The sequence below is a fragment of the Haemaphysalis longicornis genome, unplaced genomic scaffold, assembly GCF_048455015.1.
Source record: "Haemaphysalis longicornis isolate Haplotype H1 unplaced genomic scaffold, Haemaphysalis longicornis Haplotype H1 scaffold_66, whole genome shotgun sequence".
Classification (NCBI taxonomy): domain Eukaryota; kingdom Metazoa; phylum Arthropoda; class Arachnida; order Ixodida; family Ixodidae; genus Haemaphysalis; species Haemaphysalis longicornis.
The window spans coordinates 1,151,650-1,170,563 of record NW_027526417.1 but is presented as its reverse complement, the minus strand read 5'-3'; the positions used below and the strand labels follow the sequence as shown (position 1 = coordinate 1,170,563).

The following is an 18,914-nucleotide window of genomic DNA, read 5'->3' as shown; positions in this document are numbered from 1 at the left end:
TAACTGCGAACCACAACTCATGCAGTTCCCAACGTACGTGCTGACATCGGCGCTTTCTACACCACTCGCGCCACTTACGCCAGTTTCCTCGCGCAAAAGCCCATCATTTTGGCAGGACGCAACATAGGTGGGAACAACTGTCATCCATTTGGATGGTTTTCGGCATGACTTTGACGTCTTTGGTGGTGAAATGTCAGGGAAAATACGGGGCGCCGCGCGGTCTCAGAGTCCACATGCCTTACGGTATCCTTACAGTTTGACCGTTCACGACGTGTTCGTAACAGTTGACGACGTCTGAAGGCTCACAATGAATGTCACAAACGTATGTTTATGGCGTAACCTTGAAGTTTTTCCGCGGAATCGCGATTTCCCACGCCTTCAATCCGTCAGGACCCTTGGGCGCTTTGAAGAAATGCCGCTGCACGGACTTGGCCGCTTCCGAAGCATACCCCGAACGGCAGCCTGGCGCGCAGGACGTCAACAAACCGCACCGACACTTCAGAGATCCACTAAAATATGTATGCACGACGACAGCACAGAGCTAATACGTTAATACAGACGTGACGAGCAGGCGAGCGCCAACAGCACAGCGAAAACACATGACCGGGGCGAGCCTCGCTCCTCAAACTAGATCTCAACGCAACGCCAGCGCCACCTGTCGGAATGGCGACAAACTGGTACCGCCTCTCGAGGCGCAGTTTGCAAACTGACCTAATCTAAAAACGTTGATGTGAGCGTAAACGTTGGTGAGCGTAACCCGAAACGGAGCCGAAGCTGTCAGTACTGAACCAGTCTGCCTCTGCTATCGCGGGGCTCTAGTGTTAAAAGAGATTTCAGGAATTGTTCGACACCGCTGTTCGCTGTGCTTCAAATTAACGGTGCTGGCAGCGCAACGGATATTTTTCGCCTTTTCGCTTTGCAGGACCACGTGACACACGCCAGCATGGCCGACAACAGAAGTGCGCTTATCGAGTTTTGAAAATGGTGTGTGAGCGACTTTTGCTTGTGCCCGCAGTCGCCCGGTTGTCGCTCGGCCCCGTGCGTGCGCTCCGCTGGCCGTGGTTTTGAGTAATCTGCGGGAGGTGCGTCAGAAAGAAGGGTTGTCAGCTTTCCCCCGGAAGCCCCCGTGCTTTGTCGGCGTCGAAACCCTCCTGCCGCCCCCGTGTGTGCGTGCGGCAGGGCAAGGAGGCTACCGTCGGTGAGTACGCACGGCTGCTTGCGAACTCCGTGGCAGCGACCAAGTCGACAAGGCCTGCAAACAGTCAAGACGGTCGTGTGTGCGCGTCAGCTGCGTCGGTCGTTGTCGTGAAACCCCGGACGATACGCGGCTAGTGGAACCTCGAACAGCACGCAGAATGCGCATCTTATCGCGGCGAGTCCCTTTCTTCGCCGGAGAGGGTCTGAATTCGTCGCCGGAGTCGCTAATGTGGCAATTCTTGCGTGAGGATACTACGCGTTCAAACAGTATCGGCATTCGCGTGCCTCTTGCAATCCCTCGCGCTGACTGGTAACGCGTTCTCACCAGCTCGGAGGCACTGTTGTCGCTGCAACCGTGCTTCCCCGCGCCGCACCGGCCTGGCGCCTTGATGTGGTTTTCTCTACAACAGCTGGGGCTTAGCAGTGCAAAACAGCTTTATTTGTCCCTATATTTTTCGCTACCCTACCGACTGTAAGTGGGGTAGGTGAAACACGCAGCATCAGGTCAGTTCCTCCATGTTGGGGGACTGGTGTTTCGTTCCAGGCAGCCTCTCCAGCGGTCGTCGAAACCAGTGGCTGTGTTGCCACACAAACGATGGCTGAGTGTGGTGGCGTTGAAGCTCAGTGGAGCTTTCGAAACACCGTTGAAGTTGTTGGGCACCATTGAGGGCCTTGTCTGGAGAACCCCTTTCCTTTGTGGTGCCTTCGTTTTAGCTGGCTCCACACGAGCGAGCATTTCCAACCAGAAGCAAGCAGAGCGTGGCGGCCGAGAGCCCCACCAACGACCAATTAGCGAGCAAGGCGGTTGTGACAACCAATGCCCCTCTAGCCATTATCAGAATGAGGCCAGTGGTAACCAAGGGCATTTCAAGACTGACTTTATACGCACGACGTCGTGAAGTCTGGCGGAAGCCACTATACGCACGACGCGAATGACGCGCCAACGCGGCAGCCAAAGCAACCGGCGCCGCGCTGTTGCTCCGCCCATCCCAATCGCCCTGATAGAGCGTTTTTCCCAATTTCTGAGCGGCTCTACCGCCCTTTTCCATTGCACCATGGGTGCCATACCACGGGTCGCGAAGCCGATGGTTCAAATGACAGCCGTACAACGCTCCTCGAAATGGGTTTTCGTTTAGCTTTCGTGCTCCGTATCACAATAAAAAAAGCACAAGCTGATGTTATGGATGCAAAGCAAGACGAAGCAATGCATTTATTTTACTTACGATTGCAGCGATGCGACTTATTTAACATGCTCTGTGCCACATTACGTTCTTGACACACCGACCTTATTCCCAATTACCGATGGGAAATTTGGGGCTCTTAAATAACGTTCAGTTCCCTAAAAATAACCTAGGTTATAATTTTCACGTATTTCTAATCTCGGATTACAATCTGCATAGTCAATGCAGTTCATAAGCGCTCGGGTTGTGATCACATCGAACCCACAACGGATGGCGGTGCTCTTATCCAGCCTCCGAATTAATACTGTGGGGTGGAAGCACCTGTCCTACGTTTAGAATTAACACGTATATGGAGGATTACGTTGACCTCCTAAACGATGCGGCAAACCTAAACGGTAGCCTAACGATGCGGCAAACAGTTCTACTCATGCATGTTAAGAAAGTTACAGGTTCAAGTTCAGTTGCAACAAATTATAAAAAAACGAAGTCAGATGCACCCCCATTTCATTTTATTCTTAAATGGATTTCGGTGGCCACATGCAAGCCAATTTCCACCATTTCGAAATGAATACCCACGACATTTAATTTCAAGCACATCCACATGTGTTGAGCAATGATAACAGCTTTCATGTTTGCTTTGGGCATTAGCCATTTATGTACACTAAAAGTTAGAAACCAAATGTGTACCGAACGTTCCAAGAACTGCTTGGGTTAGGTATACGTCGTGAAGGAACTTCCTTCATGTGCGAAGGGTTCGCGAGCCTGACCCCCTCGACGAAATGACGCCGACACGCAAGAAACAGAAAGAACCAGTTTATTCCGGACAATAAAACAAAACGGCATGCGTAGAAGTATCAGCATGTAACATAACAGTTATGCGAGCAACCGCGACACTCCAACAACAAACCGATCGTTCCGAAAATAATGGGGCACTTTAACACTCACGGCGATGTCCGAGTCTATTGTCCGATTCTGTTATCGTGACGTCCGGGTCTGTTGTTGCGTTTGCGTACTTCAGTTTCTTCTGCAGTCGTTCAAGTCGTACACTTAGCCCCGAATTGACGACATCCACTGTTTTTGTAGCTTTCACTACGAAAAAGGCCTTGTTCCAAGCTGAAATTCTCTGAAGGCGCGATCGAAATCGCTAAAGCAACTAAATTGTGCTCCAATTTCGAATGCCATGCCGCAACCGTCAAAGCTGCCAAGGGGCTTGGGGAACCCGCCAACCCGTATGATGAGGGCGCTTTCAGTTTTCAGCAACTGCCACATTGGTGCCTCAGTCGCGTCGTGCGTGTAATGGCTTCCGCCAGACCACACGACGTCGTGCGTATAAAGTCGGTCTTTTGTGAATGCATTTGCGCTGCCAGATGTTGCAAGAATTGAGTGCAAAAACATTGATACATGTGCGAAGAACGGGCGGGACGGGAATACGGGAGTGCAAGTTCCGTCCTCTGTTTTGTGTCAGTTTTTTGTGCTCCGTTCTCACTGACCCGTCAGATGTGCTCAGTCATAGTTCTGCTGATGGGTCTTATTGGGCGAAACAGCTCCCAAAGGGCAGTAAAGCTTGATGTCGGGCTAGTTGGTGTAGCATTTTTTTGAGGGTAAGTTGCGCTTGTTAAGAACACTGAGACGGACACGGGAAAAAAAACCTAGACTTTTATGAAAAGCTCCGTCTTTTCGTGAAAGTCTACGTTTTTTTTCCCGTTTCCGTCTCAGTGTTCTTAAAGGGGTCCTGAAATACCTTCCTCCGATGCGTGGATGTACATGTAACCAAATAAAGCAATGTATTAGCAATCTCCTCCCGCAAGAATTTTGTTGAAGCGATGAGTATTAGCTGAGAAATCGTAAATAAAAAACCGTGCATTATCGTCGCGCCGCGTTTCCTCCTCCTTTCAACTTACTCTCCGCTGTTCACACAGCCGTCTGCTACGGGCAAGCTTTGTTGACACCATGAAGCCCGCACTCCGCTCAAGGCTGGAAAAGCGAACGAAAAATCTGGTCCCATGTGTGCGGCGGCCTGGCCTTGCCTTTTCGTGGTGTACGTTGCTGCAGAACTTTGCTATCGACGCGTGGTGGAGAGCGGCAACGTTGGCAAAACATGCTCCGCCGTGGCTCTGAGCTTTCTAGCGCTGGAGCGAGCACCATTTCTTTGACAATATCAAACATCGGTTGCCCTGGCAACAAGGCACAAACCGCTCTGGAAGTCAGTTACGGTTGCGTGATCCCGGTTCAGCTTGGGGCCCCACCTCGCGGCATATGGGCACTGCAGGCATACTACTCACTCCCATTTGGAAGTGCGAGATGCGCTTGGCATTACAGGAGGCTATGGTGTGTGTGTTGTGGACGCCTTTGTTTCGCGATGAAATGCAACGTTGTGCTTCTGCGGGTGGATAGTGCTTCCCATGGTCTGGATTATCTTTCTCAAGCGGCGTACGACTCAGCCTCGCATGGGGTATGTGCAGTGTGCATGGCTAAAAGCCATCTCGGCTTGTGCGCCAGAGTTAAGTGACTTGCTGTTCGTCCCCACAAACCGCGCGCGAGGTGAGTGCTGAATTTACGAGGGGCAGGAGGAGGCAACCCATCGTCTGTCAATCGCGGTTCGCACTTGCAATGCATGTTGTGACGTTGTGTTCGTTCGAAACGCATCTCTGGATTGTTTGGAAGTTGAATAAAATGTATGCGTCAAACCCGGGCATTCGGCTCAGGGCGTTCTCTGGGATTGCAAGAAAGAAGTGCCACGGGGCTTCAACGCTTTCTTTATGGAACGTACTCAAGTAAGAGAATATCCATGTCGTGTTGTGGCCCTGTTGCATTCAGTACAAATGGTTAAGCGTTTGTTTACAGCTGTTTCGTTTGTCGTAAAATGTCCAAGCACTCTGGCACTCCGCTGGCAGATCAGCCGGCAAGCCGACGCTGAGCAGCCGACGCTGAGCAGACGACTCATCTCTTTGCCGGAAGTGCGTGAAAAAGCCGCCCAATAGCAGGATGTCTAGCTCATGACGAACATCTGGGAATTGATGGCGTAGACATGTGAAGATGGCGGCATCCAAAAACACGAAGGGAAGGGTGAGAAAAAAGCGACAAACTTTGCAACAAAAGTGTGAGCTTTCCGCTGCGCGTAAAAGAGTAATACTTGGCACAGATGATGTTGACGACCCAATCTAACGATTAATCGACCAGATTTAGGGGAAATCCCCAAGGTGGAGTAAGTTTCTGTGAAGGAAAGTTTGACATCCACCTAAATGCAGCCATACGGCTACAAAGGAAAGCTATACAGCTTTCTCAGAAACTTCGCAGTTGAAGAAAAATTCGTCCTGGTCCAGGATTCGAACCCGGGACCACTGCTTAACCGGAGCAGTCGCTCTACCAACTGAGCTAACCAGGAGGCTAGTCGTTAGTAGCGCGAAAGCGAATTGATCAACAACTCGAAGTGGTGACTAGCGCAATCTAACGATTGCGCTAGTCAATTTAGTGTGCTCAAAACGCCTTTCAGGGCCCCTTTAAAGGGACACTGAAGTGATATGTAAACATTGCGGGATTACTTGCGCAAATTGTAGTCCGGAGTCCCCAGACCATGTTTCGACCACCCTGGGCGCGTTTACGCGATTTTATTTAGTAGAAAAATTAATTCGAAAATGCTGTCCTCTTCTCTTTACGCTCGCCCATTTTCTGCGGCGTTTTCGTGTGACGTCGAGAGGAGCCGAGCTCGCAATTGGCTGCGCTACTGCACGGCTCCCCTGCCTTCAGACAGTCAGTCGGCCCAGCGTTTCGTCCGCCGGCCGCCGACGGGTCGTCGCAATTCGTTCGCTCAGTTGAAACGAAGCCAGGACACGTTTGTGAATGGTAGAATCTGCCTTTCTTTACTTGGTTAGTTTGTACACTGTATCTAGCTCCAAGTCAAGGTCGCTTCACACAAGCGCTGCACAAGCGCACATGCGACGCTTCGCTGACTGGTACGCCAGTAGGAAAATATAAGGCCTATTGAAAGCGGGAGAAGAGTCAGCGAAGTGAGTATAGGTACTAAGGAAATAAAATCAACTGATATTTTTACCGTACAGCGTAAAACTAGGGTGCGGGAAGCACTTTTTTGCGCTGGGCGAACAAGCACAGCGGTCAGCAGCACGACTGCGCATCTGCGAACGCTTTTCCGTCTACGAAATGCAATTGCTAGACGTGAGCTATTGTGGAAACTCGGGCGACACTTACTGCACGAGCGCAATACAACAAATAGTCACCGAAGCTGCTTGAATTGCCAAAACTAAATAAAAGTGTAAACTGGTTGTACAATATATACCCTATATTACCAAGGCCAGCGGAGCCCGCTACGTTGCCTAGTGGTTTGGGGCGCTAGATATGCCACCACAAGTATTTTGCAAGTCAGGAGTTCGAATCCCCGCGGGTACGTGCTTTTTTTTTTTCTGTAAGTTAACTTTTTCGTTTTCAACCTATGTTGTATATTGAGTTCACCTTTCTTTGGGCCGCAATGTTCATGGCTCCACGAACTAGTTCACAAAACGCGCGCAGGCTGGCACTGGCGCGCTAGCGAGTCCTCGTTGGCGTGCTGTTGCCATAAGCTAAGCACCGACTGCTTGCAGGCAGTGGGCACAGGCCAAAATGAACAGACCCTTGGCCTGGTGCGAGCACACTTTTTACGATACAGGCATGAGGGAGGCAAGCTCCAAATATGGGGGAAAAGCGCATGACATTTGGGCGTCTGCGGGTACGCGGAGGGCGTTCATGCACTGCGTAGGTTTCGGCTAGTGAATACTACGATTCCAAGTCGTCCTAGGAGGCTTATCTTTATGCATTTTTACAGCTGACAACATGGCAGAAGCGCGGTACGATGATTACTGAGTTATTGAGAATGCCCATCCAACAACGCCAACGGTTGTGTTTTACAGAACCGAAACCGAAACTTGTTTGGTTGCTCACCTTGGGCATCGTCCAATCACGGTGCCTGCTCCTCCTAACGTCACAGCTTTAGTTGGTGCGGCCGCCGCAAACCGCGCATGGTAGTTTTTCTTCTTTCGCGCTTTGTAAAATAATTACCGATGAAAAGTGTGCTAATTTGAGCCAGTCTACGCAGTGCAAGCAAAAACGGGAGCTTGGCAAATTCACTTCAGTGTCCCTTTAACAAGTGCAACTTACCCCCAGAGGGCAGTGCTTAGCTGGGCAGTCGTATGCAGCCTAAGCTGGGACAGTGGGACATCTCTGCCTAGGCTTTTCATGTAACTGGTTGCATTGCCGTTAGCAGCCATCAGGTGCAACCAAATCCAGTGCTCTTGAGTTCAAGGAAGCTATATGGGTGCAGAAATGCCTCTTATTGCATGCTGTAGGGTGAGACAGGTTTTTTTTTTAATGCGTTCTGTAGCATCGGCACATTGATATGTTCCTTTCGTCTCGCACCATGTGTTAATCAAAACCGAAGCATTTTGCCCATGAGGCCTGCCTTAGTGGACTACGAGCTTATGTGTACAACACCCCGAGCAGATTTCTTCGGCGCGGGTATTTCATTTTTCCAGTGTGGTCGACAGTGCCGAACTTTGAGGCGAATGTGGAAAACATTGGAAGCGGTGAACTATGCCCGTATTCTGCGTGATTCGTCCTTTGTATTCTCAGTGTGCGCCTAGTAGCTACGGGCGGCACCCCTAGCTACCCTGTGCACCCGTTACTTCCCGTCCAAAGTGCCTGAGCGGCCGTGGTCCCTGTTGTCCAGTCCCTGTGTACAGGTCTAGTCAGAGACTGGGCCTGTACATCACAGCGCCTGGAGTAGAAGGCAATTTGAAAGGGTCGTTGCGCAGTCTAGAACCACTTTGTGTGTAACACTCTGCCGAATAATAATTCAAGGTTTCTGGGCAAAAGTGAGCCAGGTCTTCTTTTTCTTGAGTCTAAAGTTTTCCATTACGCCATCGGTCGCCTGAGGCAAACTTCTCGTGCTCTTGAGCCATCACCACGCTTGTGGGTGCTCAGAAATTTCAGAGAAGGTCTCATTGGCTGTGTGGGATCAACCGTATTGACAGGGGCGCGACACTGCTCATGGATACCACCGTTCAGTGGCCATGGTCGTCTCCGGCGGCTGTCGACTTTGGTGACCCTCGAACTGGGCGGAGTTTGTGAAGCACTGCCAAAGAAGCAGTGAGAGCAGCTCACTCCTTCCTCTCAGCTGATGGCTGGACTGGGTGAGAGTCGTTTGTTTTGGCTGTCTTCAATCAAATCTGAATCGGCATTAGTTTCAAAGACCATTGGAACAGCAGTGTGGCATAGGCAGGGCGGGAGAACGTTTTGCTCAGTAAGACCGCGTGAGCGGGTTAAAAAAATGTTCTGGACACTGCAGTTGGGTACGTGACAACATTTCCTTCACAATTAGCATTCGGCAAAGAAAGAGAAAAGCTGGATGTAACCGTTTTTGGCTGAAATTTTTTACCAACAGTTTCTGGCTTCTTTTGGCATTATCGGGAAATCTGCAGCCAAGCACAGTGCCGACGGTGGCCAGAGGGAGGTTGTCTGCCTTCATTTCGGTGAGACCGTTGGTAGAGCGAAACTTTGTAAGGGCCAGGCATTCTTTTTTCAGTCACCGTATAGTTGCTCTCGGTCCTGGTGAGAGCTCTACTCGCATATGCAACAACATTTTTCTCGCAGTTGGGCTTGTGTTGAACGAGCATGTCACCGAGCCCAACACTTCGGTGCACTTGGGTAGGAGCACTGAGATCGTGGTGCCGGTTAATGGACTCGCAAGACCACACGGAAAGGCTGCTGTCGCCATTCAGCATCCTCGTTGGTGGGGCAAAGTGCAAACGAAGCCCTGCGAAGCTGCGGAGGGTCTTCATTCAATGTGGCTTGGGATTCGGGTGGAACCAGTGGCGTCGCTAAGGGGCGCCCCGGGTACCAGCCCCTAGGTAGTGCCACTTGTGCCCACCTGACGTTCAGGAACGGTGGACGAGCCCTACTGCGCATGCGCCAACTAGACATCAAAAAACAAAGAAAGCGACTCTCTTTTTTTGCCGGATGTGCCGTCATGGTTTTGGAAAAATGGCAGCTGTTGTACGGCTACCTCGCTGCGATCTTCTCGCCGTGATTTTTATCTGCCGTTGCAGCGGTGCATAGGTGTTCGGCTTGCGATTGTGATAAGGGTGCTCTCGAAGAACTTCTGGAGAGCACTCACGGTGGTGTGCAGCGTGTGATTGAGACGCTGAGTGTGTGCGGCCGCCTTATTTGCGCGTAGTGCGTTACGACGGTGAACACGGGCGTTCTGCATCAGTTGTGCCGCCTCGATTTGCGAGAGTGAAGAGTGCGCTCGCGACAAGCTTCTGCGCTGCATTTCATTAAAGCACCGTGTTGAGGCCGCTGGGCGTTTCGTCTCCGACGTGCCAGTGCGCGTATGCCTTCAACATCAAACGGCGGTGCTATCATGGCCAGCCGCGAACGATCGTTCGCATGAAACTCTTGTCGCTCACCACACGGTCATTGACTAAGAAATATCAAGACAAGACTATAGCGACCGGCCAGCCACGAATGATCGTTCGCACGAAACTCTTGTTGCTCACCACACGGTCGTTGACTAAGAAATAACAAGACTATTGCGACCTACAAAGGTGATTCCTACGCCTTGTTCGTCGAACCCCGTGTCTTGTAATTGCTGCGTTCTGTCATAAGCTCCGGGACATTATATTCAGGAGGTCATGGTCCTGCTGCTTATTCTTGTTAAATCATTGCAGAGGACTCTTGGCGCGCAGAAATGAAAAGTTTGTAATTATCCACGTTAGCTTCGTTGATCTCCAGAGGGTTGCTTTCCTGACGAGTGTATTGATGCGTATATCGCGGAATGGGAGCTGTACAAATGTGTTGACGGATGTGGAGGGGCACACTTTGTAGCTGTTCTTGGGGCGCTGGATGTACGAGGAGTTCAAGGGTGTCTCGTCTGGTAGGTGGTTGAGGCGGGAGGTTTGGGAGTGATGGTAAGCTTCGTGCAGTTTATCTAAGGTATTATGTACTTCCAGTTCGACCAACTTCGACCAGTTCGAGAGGGCACTGTTCAATCTGTGAAAATATTTATTTCGCCCACCACCATATTTGGTGCCCGTTTGTGCTTCTGCTATCAGCCTTCGTCGTGTTCTGCTTGATCCTACACAGTGACAAAGTTTGATAACCGTAGCGGGACCCCGCACGACATGCGGCAGTGGGCCAAATTAACGTTCTCAAATGCAATTTCCATAACACTGTTGGACACGAATTCTTGTAACTTTGTTCCTCCTGTGGCTACACAGCCCGTCACCATGGTGCACAGCATATACTGAAAGTCACATAGTTTGTTGTTCCGATTTCAATGTATCTTGATGGTACATAGGGCAGACAAGGCCCTAACAGGCGGTGGTGGGAGCATGCCGCATTGGTGACGACGTGAACAGAAACCGATTTGGTGCTCCACTTCAAACTCAATGCACGCCAGGTGGCTGCATGCCAAAATTTGATACGACGAGTGCTGAAGTTGTATGGCACAAAACAGGAACGAGAAATCTTTGAGGCCTATGTGATAAAGGTGGGAGACAGATGCACTATAGAATAGTGAATAATTAGTGTGAAGTGTGCAGCAGCTGTAATTGCTTTTTACATGTGGTGTTAAAGCAGTGTCACATGAGGGTTTTGTTTACTTTGTAATCACTCTCAGAGGGAAATGAAGCTTTGTTGATGAAGCTCATTCTTGTCTCTATCCTTTCCTTGAGTCATGCCTGACATTTGACCAAAATTTCCAAGATGAAGTCTCAACTAGCCTGCGTAGCCACCTTCATTCAGTTCACTGTTTTGATGCATATTTAAGCACAAAACCCTGGGACGTCTGCCATTAATCACTCATAAGAAATCCTTGATGCCCGCCACACTCACCACTACCACTTCCACAACTTTGCAAAAAACAGATGCAAGCACAGCCATGACAGATTCCGCCGTGCTTCCCACTAAGCATGTCCCTTTATCAAGAAGGATGCATCACACCTCAAATACACTACGATGCATACAATAGCTAGTGATCATCTACCTCATCTGGACATCACGCCTTTCTACAAGGGAATGAGGCGGCACGCACTGCTGCCCTCAAATTTACTAGCCACGGATTCGTAGAAACCAGAAAAGACCTGCCAGATTCCCTCACCAACCTCCAAGTCCAAAGCCGTTTTACAGATGCCTACAAACCCACACATACTACAACACAACATTTTACTCAACATGTGCCCCTATGAATGCCCACCCTGTAAAAGACGGAAGGAGAGAGAGAGAGAACAAACACTTATTTCTAAGTCCAGGTCCTAATTTGAAAGTTTAATTCAACGGATCCACGTAGTACTCCTGAATGCCTGTGCGGATCCGGTGCACGTGTTTGTAGAGAGCTTCCTGGGCAACCTGGATGTTCACTGTCGGCGAGGGAGACAGCCAGAGCTCCCAGGAGGTGATGAAAGCGAGGGATTGGGTAAGAGATGGTGAGGTGAAGTCCCAATTAGAATGAGGGATGGATGGGTAGGAAGAACACCTGGGGCAGGAAGGATGGCCAGGGCGCCGATAGATGCGGTGAGGAATGTGATGGGAGGGGAGTGAAGAGGTTTGAGACTGTCGAATGAGGCACGCAGCCTCACGAGTTAGACGGGAACTGGGTGCGTGATAGGCGTTGGGCGTGTAATTGGTAATGGCGGGAAGCGCGGTGTTGAGTACGAACCGTCGGCGGCTGGTACAAGGTTGGACAGGAATGGGCGAATCCGGGAAAGGTACTCGGGTGAGTGCGTCTGCTAAGGCGTTTCCGCACATGCCAGCGTGGCCAGGAACCCAAACCAGTGTGAAGTGTGGCTGAGGATTCGATGCAAGTATCGGAGTGACGAAATCAGTGGTGTGTGGGTGGGTCTCATGGTTAGCGAAATTACGAAGGTCTGACTGACAGTCGGAGTAGGAACATTAAGTGGTAGGAACATTAAGAGTAGCGTGCTCTATTGCAAGGGCAATGGCGTATTCTTCGAGGGAGGTCGAATCCGGTGGAGAAAGAAAGGAAAGCATAGCAGTGTCTAAAGAAGGGAGTAGGAGAAATGAAGCCATGCCCGTTGAGTTTGAGGGGATGTAGGAGATAGTACAGGGAAGACAGAGCGGTTAAGCATCCAATCAACTGCACCCAATGCTTATCAGTGATTTCAAATAAATGTGTCAAACTTGCATGAAACACCTTACTGCATTTTTAACTCTCGTTTATGAACTTATTTGTGTAAATTATACACTTATACTGAAGTGACCAGGCAGTATATTTGAAGGTGTGTGAACATTCACAACTTAGAATACTGTGCAAGTACTTTTTGATATTCGATTTGCAGCTCTGTTTCAAATATTTCAAATTTTCACATAGTAGAGGAACGAATGTTTTCTCTATCTGAAGACGTGCAAATTTTCAAGCTTCACTGCATGGTAAGACCTTGCAGGTTGGTTTTTCTGCCTGACACCGAAGCCGTGCCAAAAGCCTAATGCAGAAGCCTTGCACCAAGCAAGTGTTCGCTAACTGTGGTGTATGTTAGGTCAAGTGCAACACTACGAAAGCAAAATTTGTAATCTAAAATAGGTTTCCTATAAATATAATAGCAGAAGTGAGAAATAAAACGTTATTGCTGGCTTGTTGGTGAGGTCCCACTGGCAACTAGCATGCCCAGCCTCCTTTCAATCATTGAGGAGAGGGGGGGGACTGCTGCCTATCATATTAAATATACCTAATTTGCTTACTGTGTTCACAGCATTTTGAGGAACCCATATTTCTTTATCTCAATGTATGCAAAATTCTTGTTGCACTGGTTTGCATGACTGTTTTATTTTCTCTGTTACATTAAATTTTTTGTATGTCAAGCGCAAGTACCTGAACAGAGATGTGTCTAGTTCTGACTGCCTAAGCTGTCTTTTTTGGTGCAGTTATGTTTTATACACTCTAGAAACACCAAAACAAAGATAGTGTGGTTTGAAAATATTCAATTCGCAGCCAGCTTTTACTATTCATATTCAAAAATATTTTATTGAATTCACAGCCAAGTTTAACTTGTATTCAATTCACAGACGCAAAGTTGATAATCACACACCTTTAAATATATATACAAAAAGTAAGTTGTCGTTTGTAGTGACAAAAAACACTCAGCTGCAGTGTCGTCGCTAAGGGGGGGGCCGGGGGTGCCTGGGCCCCGGGTACCAGCCCCTCGGTAAAGGGGGGGGGGGGAGCCACTTGTGCCCCTACAATGTGTAATGCTGACGTCGAAAACTGGAAGACAACTGTAACGAGACCACAGCTTTGGCCTGTTCAATTTACGTCCCCACCAGTCTATTCAAATTTGTTTCCTGGTACAATGGAAGAAAGCGAGGAGAATTTCGGCATCCAGGAATGTCGCGGTAGTCGAGGATGGGTGCGGCTTGAGGAGTTAATTGGCTGCAGGGTGAGCGGAGGCGAACAAGGAACGATTCCTGGAGAGGGGGTGCGTCGGTATACGACTGCGACGCTCGGAGGGGTGTAGCGAGCGAGCTTGCTTTTCACTGGGACGACAGGGGCCCATTCATCACGTCCAGAACCACTGTTGGGGTGGCGGACGAGATCAGTAGGGAAGAGGAGTGAAGGGGGAGGCATCCAAGCCTATGAGACTTTGGTCATGTGTCTTCGGCGGTTATTTATGTGGCTTTTTTTACGCACACGAGATGTGTGCGGGTCATGGTGAATGTTTAGCATTTTCTGGAGTCTTCGCAGTGACGCATCGGAGACCGTGTACCCCGGTCCGGTTGTCATATTTTCAGAAGGAAAGCAAGGTGAAAATGACCTGAAAAAAAAATATGGGGAAGATTGAATCTTGAGGAGCGAGGACTGATAATTAAAACGAAAAGAAAGTAAGTGTGAAACATGCAATGAAGGTTGGTGCGGGGGAGGTAACTGTACAAATTAAGCCTGTGTTGGAAGGAGGGGTGGGAGCTCAGTTGTCCAACATTAGGTGAGACAAATGGGTTGTCGTGATTTCCCCTTGGTTGCACCCGATTCCTTCAGTGTTTGCACTAACCAACCAATTCGCGATTTAAGCAATTGCGAAGGATCTGTTATCGAGTGTTGATAGCTCATATTTTTTATGTCGTTGACTTTCCTTCATCGTGCCCAGTGATGACGCAGCCAGCACATGGCAATTGTACGAAGATGGCATTATATGGAAGGGGCGTATCCCATGCGGCCCCGTGTAATTAAACTAAAAGAACAATGGACAAGTAGCTTGTCGAACAAATTATGCAAGAAATAGAACAGTTATGTAGGTATTTATTTTATTTACCTAACTTTTAATCAGGTAAATCTACGTTTTTTTATTTCATTCCCCTGAAAGTTAAGAGCAATATAAATGAGTATCTGCGTTGCGCACATAAATAAAGCGGATAGCCGTGTGTTCATCTTCTTTCCATTTTATCATGGTTTTCGTGTGGCCGTCCCAAGGAGTTGTAAGTGAAGAAATATTTGAAGCTGATTACCTAAATATTTTGCTGTGGTAGGTTCATCTTTCAAGGTGGAGGGTGAGAAAAAAAGGACAGGACAACGAATTAAGTGCATAACAAAAAGATAAACACCAGGAACGTCACCCACTTTCCATCATTAGGCATTCGATCCGCTGAGTGCTCCCATCCCGGAATATGGTCGGGAGACCCCACGATAATTGAGGTGGGGGTGAGGGGCAGTTTCTGTGTTAGCGAAAGCGTTCTGCTGAGTGCTTTGTGAACATTACTAGAAAAAAAATGTTGAAGACTGTGCGACAAAGGACAGGACGCCCGGTGTCGTATACACGATTTTTGAGCTGAGTGCCCCTCCCCATGCATTGTGGAGGAAAAATCTACTGGAACGACTCAGGCAGCACAACGACGACGTCCGGCTGCAAAACCGTCGCCCAGTACTGCAAAACATCAGACCGCAAAAGAGACTTCGGTGAAACGCTCCAGAAGCGTGACGAACTGGAGGAAAAGATGCAAAGAACATAAATCCTTCCCTCCGAACCCTCCCACTTGTGTACATGTGGGCACCGCGCTCCACAGCGAGGCGCTTTGTGAGTGACCGGCGCTACAACGCGACCCCAGTCACCCCTGAAGGAAGAGAGAATCGAGATGGGTCCAAAACGTCTTGTTCTTGGTTATTACTTTTGGTTGGAGAGGGCGATACTATTTCCTCAGCTACTGGGAAAAGGTTGTTTCATCTAGGACCTGTCTTGAGCTAGTCGACTGTACGACGACGTCAATGAAATCGTCACCAACACATCGGGATGGGCACGATCGAACGGTTGTGAGCCAGCGTGTGGCACTGATACACTCGGGCCCATACGAATCTAATATTTTACTCAAGAGTTCTTGCTTTATCGCTTCGTAACCTCCTTCGATTCAGATTTCCTCCATTGGCTGGTGGTTGCTTCACTGGAAAGCCCGAACCTCACATTTTATACTTTATACTGTGTTCGTTTTCCCAAGACACCAATGTGTGGTGGAATCTTTTTACAACGTACGAAAGGAAATGACAACATTGTCGCAGACAAACATCCACACGACTAGCCGTGCACTGGCCGCTTAGACGACTCATGTACGGCCAGTCGTCTCTTTCAACGCTAAATGTTCCCTTTATATCTGCTTCCATTCTCAGTAATCACATAACCATAGAAATAAAGAGACCCGACAATGTATCTATTTCAAACGTACTAAAATTCTCACTTAGAGAAATTTCCAGCAGTTGCATGCTGCCACAGAGGCTGCCTTTAGTGACAAACGGGCAGGCGCAGGCGGTTTTTCCTAATTTATGGGGCGGCCGTTTCTTTCACATTGTATACCACTTTTCCTGCACAATACTTGGAAATAGCTTTTTTTTAAGTCCGGCTGTTGTTTATTTGCTGGGACAACTTCTATTTCGCCCCCAGCCTTCTTTCACCAGGCTCCGCCTGTGGTCCTTCAAGCATAATTTGTTCGAGGTGTGTTCCTACACACAGAAAATTTGATGCAAATGCGACTATTTGTCTTGCATGTGTTGTTTAAACAGCCCTATCATTGCTGGCCACCCTCCTCCAAGCCCGCGGGACGTCTGCATGATTTAGTCGGCACAGCGGGCTGCAAAGCTTTCCGAACGCCTCTGGGGACCACCTTATAGTGTCATTTTCTGACGAGGCCCGAGACTCTCTCACACCTCCATTGCTCTTGCAGGTATTCGCTTGGTATCGACTGTAAGACGTGGTACTCTCACACTGCTGCATATCAGCCTTCACTTTTCCCCAACCCTACTTTGGTTTGGCGCATTACACCCTGTGCTGCCGCAAGTAGCTCTTGGCCACTCCTTTCTCGGCTGCTAATGGTGTTTTTGTGCTCACGAGTGACACACCACGATGCTCTTTACTATTAGGATTTTTATCGATGCCTAATTCACTGAAAAGGTCGGTGTTGTGTATCAAGATCTGCACCAGAGTCATCGTCTGGGGTTCTCTAAATCAAGGTCGTGTAGCTATTATTGCCTAAATAACACACGGCTTCTTATCTTGCTGCTTACTTTTCTAGTACTATATTGCCAGTTCTTTATAAATAACTACACATCAAGTATCCTGTGGCTTCATTTCGCATCGCATGTCGCATATTATGCATGCTTGCATTGACGTTTCGAAGCCCATGCATTCAGTAGCTGTAAAAAGTTTTTTTTACATTGGTATCCAAATGAAAGACACAAAATTTGTCGAGACCAATCGCTCTTGTTGCGCGATGAGAGCAATGCCGAGTGACAAGAGTGACAGAAATCGCTTTTGGTAGCTCCAGTCGCAAGTGTGAACCAGCCTTCATATGCTAACAATAGAAGACATTAATATTATCAATAATAACAATAACACTAGTTTTATTATTAATAATTGTTTTGTATATCTGAGGGGGAGACCAATTTTCTGGGCCACGGGTGCAAGTTTACCCAGCAACGCCACTGCTCAGCTTCCATTGCCATCACTGCTGGAGAGAGAAAACTGACAAGCAAAACCTCATCCCTGACTAATTTCAGTTTAAGTTGTACTGGTACTTTTGTGCTGTTCGACAAGCAATAACTTCTTTGCGGTAAGATTGCTGCAGGCAAGTCCTCAGTCACGCTAAACACACAAGAAATGAACTTGAAAGCATTGCACATCATAAGATCTGTTCCTAAAAGTACCAACTGAAGTACAATATTGTTCTTCGGCATGTGACAGCACACATCAAGGACATATTGGGTGAACTGTCCAGCATCTGTTGAATGCATGGCATTATACCAGCTTGAACGTGCCTTAGAAGGGATAATTTTAAAAACGGTAACTTGAGAGGGCCCACGAAAAAAAAAAATGCTTGGCACCAGGGCTAAGTGCAACTAGTTAATATTTTCTCATTCACTACTTGAGGCCTGGATGTGTATTATTAAGGCTTGGTTCCTACAGCCGGTAACAACAACAAAAAAAAAAAAAACCTTTGTCCTGTGCGCAGCCCTACCTCCCACCGGGCTGCATGTCCTATTATCAGCTGGCTTAAGGTTTCAGGCCAACAAAGTGATCAGCAGTAGTTCACCTTCGCAATGGTGAACATTACCTGCCTGCCTCACGACTCCGAACACACAATTATACCTTCGCACAGGTTAACTCCGTTGTACTGGGACAAAAACACAGTCCTGTGGTCTACGTAGAAGTGGTCTACGTTTGCAGTGGCTAGCTTGGTTACGATGGGAGTGGTATGCGCCATCCCAGTGCCCTCGTCTGACCGGCGTTGCTGCCTCTCGCCACGGCACGTAGGCGGCGAAACGCCCAGCGGCCTCAACACGGCGCTCTAATACAACACAGTGCAGAAGTTCGACGGGAACGCACTCATCACTGTCGTAAATCGAGGCGGCAGAACTGATGCAGAGCGCCCGTCGTCACCGTCTACGCGAAAATTAGGCAGTCGCACACACTCGGCGTCCCGATCACACGCTGCACACCACCGTAAGTGCTCTACAGAAGTTCTTCGATAGCACCTTCAACACAATCCTAACCCATGCACCGCTGCAACGGCAGACAAAAATCACGACGAGAAGGGCGCAGCGAAATGACCGCGCAACAACTGCCATTTTTCTTAAAGGGACACTGAAGTGAATTTGTCAAGCTCCCGTTTTTGCTTGCACTGTGTAGACTGGCTCAAATTAACACACTATTCATCGTTTATCCGGTTGACAAATCGGTAATTATATTACAAAGCGCGAAAGAAGAAAAACTACTATGCGCGGTTTGCGGCGGCCGCACCAACTAAAGGCTGTGACGTCAAGAGGGGGGGGGGCACCGTGATTGGACGATGCCCAAGGTTAGCAATCAAACAAGTTTCGGTTTCGGTTCTGTAAAACAACATGCTTGACATCTGATGGCGTTGTTGGATGGGCATTCTCGATATCTCAGTTATCGCCGTACCGCGCTTCTGCCATGTTGTCGGCTGTCAAATGTCTAAGATAAACCTCCCAGGGCGGCTTGGAATCGTAGAAATCGCTAGACGAGGCCTACGCAGTGGATG

At 48.7% G+C, this 18,914-nt stretch overlaps 1 protein-coding gene across 9 annotated transcripts in view; it reads left to right on the top strand.

Moving 5' to 3' along the window:
- Nucleotides 1-729: 729 nt before the first annotated feature.
- Nucleotides 730-18,914, top strand: part of LOC144144205 (uncharacterized) — a 91,920-nt gene continuing 73,735 nt past the window's right edge. For 2 of the 9 annotated variants that reach the window (XM_077675570.1, XM_077675569.1), the window contains exon 1: nt 732-1,198. The gene's annotated coding sequence lies outside the window, so the exon portion shown is untranslated. Of the gene's footprint in view, nt 1,199-18,914 lie in introns of all 9 variants that reach the window. The other 7 variants (XM_077675572.1, XM_077675571.1, XR_013317194.1 and 4 more) reach the window with 6 other exon arrangements.